Source organism: Elephantulus edwardii, unplaced genomic scaffold (assembly GCF_000299155.1).
Source record: "Elephantulus edwardii isolate Elephantulus edwardi_28Jun2011 unplaced genomic scaffold, EleEdw1.0 scaffold00085, whole genome shotgun sequence".
Lineage (NCBI taxonomy): Eukaryota > Metazoa > Chordata > Mammalia > Macroscelidea > Macroscelididae > Elephantulus > Elephantulus edwardii.
In genome coordinates, this window is record NW_006399835.1 from 12,054,113 (window position 1) to 12,056,849 (window position 2,737).

A 2,737-nucleotide genomic window follows, 5' to 3' on the forward strand; every position below is an offset into this window, starting at 1 on the left:
CTTGCTCTACTCTTTCTTTTCTTTCCCATTTCTTGAACCCACCCCTCCCTCCACCCATCAAATTGTGCAACCCTATGATTACCCCCATCCTCACCCCTCTGCCCTCACCTTTAGTTCTTTCTTCTTTTTTCTTTTTTCTTTTCTTTCTTTCTTTCCTTCTTTCTTTTCTTTCCCATTTCTTGAACCCACCCCTCTCTCCACCCATCAAATTGTGCAACCCTATGATTACCCCCCATCCTCATCCGTCTGCCCTCACCTTTAGATCCTCTTACACGTTTTGCTAGTTATCTGTTTCTACAATAATGGAGCATTTTCAGATGTTGTTGTTAGGTACCCTATGTACAACAGCTCTGAAGCCAACCCTATCCTGAGCCAGTCTTATTGACTCCGACACACCTATCTCCATTGCCACAAGTTACTGTATCAATTCATCTTATCTGAGGTCTTCTTCTCCTGCGCTGTCCCTCCACCCTTCCAAGCATAATGTCCTTCTCCAAGGACTGGTAATTCCTGGACATGTGCCCAAAGTATGTGAGATGGAGCTTCAAAATCCTAACTTCCAAAGAAAAACTTGGTTTCACTCTCTCCAAGACAGACTCTTCTCCATCATCACAACTCAAAGGCGTAGATTCTACTTTTGCCATCCTTGATCATTGCCCAGCTCTCTGATACATAGCAAGTAATTGTGAAAACTACAGCCTGGATATGGTGCACTTTACTCTCTAGACTGGCATCATTACTTCTCAGTACACTGGAGAAGTTCCTGACAGCAGATTTTCCCATACAATGTTCTGCATATAGATTGAGGAAAATGGGAATCCCAGAATACTTAATAATGCCTATGTGAAACCTATGCTAGGACCAGGAAACAGTCCTCAGAACAGAGCAGGGAAACACTGCATGGTTCAAAATCAGGAAGTGAGTGTGTCAAGGATGTGTCTTGTTTCCATACTTTTCAATCTATATGCAGAACAGATCATCAGGAAGCTGGGCTTTATGAGGAGGAACGTGGCATCAGGATTGGAGGAAGACTCATCAACCTACATTATGAAGATGACACAATGTTGCTTGCTGAAACCGAGGAGGACCAGAAGCACTTGTAGCAGAAGGTCAAGGACTGTAGTCTTTAATATAGATTGAAGCTCAACATCAAGAAGACAAAGATTCTCACCAGTGGGCCATTTGGCAGCACCATGATAGATGGAGAAGACACTGAGGTTGTTAACAATTTGATCTTGCTTGGCTCCACAATCAACACTTTGGCACCAGCAGTCAGGAAATCAAAAGACTAATTGTATTATGTAAATTGGCTCTCAGGGATCACTCCAGAGTACTGAGAAGCAATGATGTCAGTATAGAGACTAAGGTGCACCTGATCTAGTCCATGGTCTTCTCAATTACTTGTTAATACATCAGAGAGCTGGACTGTGACTAAGGATAACAGAAGAATTGATGCAGTTGAATTGTGGTGTTGGAGTCTTGAACATACCATGGGCCACCTAGAAAACAAATAGGTCTGTTTAGAGAGGGTGAAACCAAGTCTCTCCTTGGAGGCTAGGATTTTGAAGCTCCGTCTCATATGCTTTGGGTATGTGGCCAGAAAGGACCAACCCTCAGTGAAAGACATCATCTCGGAAAGGTGGAGGGACAACACAGGCGAGAAAGACCCAGGAAGAGATGGTTTGACTCAGTGGCTAGAGCAATGGGATTAGGTCTGTTGGAGATTATGAGATTGATGCAGGATAAGGCATTAGCTTTCAGATCTAATGTACATAGGGTCACTATGAGTCGCAGGTGTCTAGATGGCACATAACAACATCAGTTGAGGCAGGTTGCTGGAAGCTCTTGTGACTTAGTGGTAAAGAATTGGGCTGCCAATACAAAGGTTCCCTGGTGCAAATCCACATGCTGCTCTACAGGAGAATAATACGCAATCTCTTCCCCTGCCATTTATTGCTTCTGAAAACACATCAGAGAATCAACTATAGGTGGTTCCAACATATATACACCAAGAGTTCAGGCTAGGGGTTGGAGCATATTTTCAAAGAGTTGTTGCATATTAAATGGTATAATTGAACAAGGAAGGTAATATTAAAGTTTCTGGCAATTTCTATTTGGGACAATCAGGTAAAATCATTTCAGATTTCCAGACACTTGATTCCATAAGCATTAATTACAACCATCTTTGATTCTCTCCTAGCAACGCAGTTAAGTATATATTATGATCATATTAGTCTTGTATAAGAGAGCTTTGGCCTAATGGGTAAGAAGTTGCATTACTAACCCAAAAGCAAACAGTTTTAATCCACTGACTGCTCCTCAGGAGGATGGGCAATCTCCTTCTGTACAATTTACAGCCTTTGAAAACCTGCTAGAGGGTCAGCTATGAGTTGGTTTCAACTTAATAACAATGAGAAAGTGAGTGGGAATCATGCATAGTCAAGTATGTCACAAATCAATCATGAGGATGGCACAGGATAGGGCAACGTTCCAATCAAGGTTCATAGGGTTGTGATGAGTCACAGAGGATTTGAAAACATCTAACAACAAGAGTTATACATGATCTTATAACAGTGATTGAGTGAAACTATGTAAATCAGTTACTGAAGGTTCACCTAGGAGATCAGACAGCTTATTAACAAGGTAAGTAAAATGTATGAAATCCTTGCAGGGGTGAGACTATACAAGTAAAATGTCTGCAATTCTTTAAAGAGATTGGTCAATTTTACCATCCTGC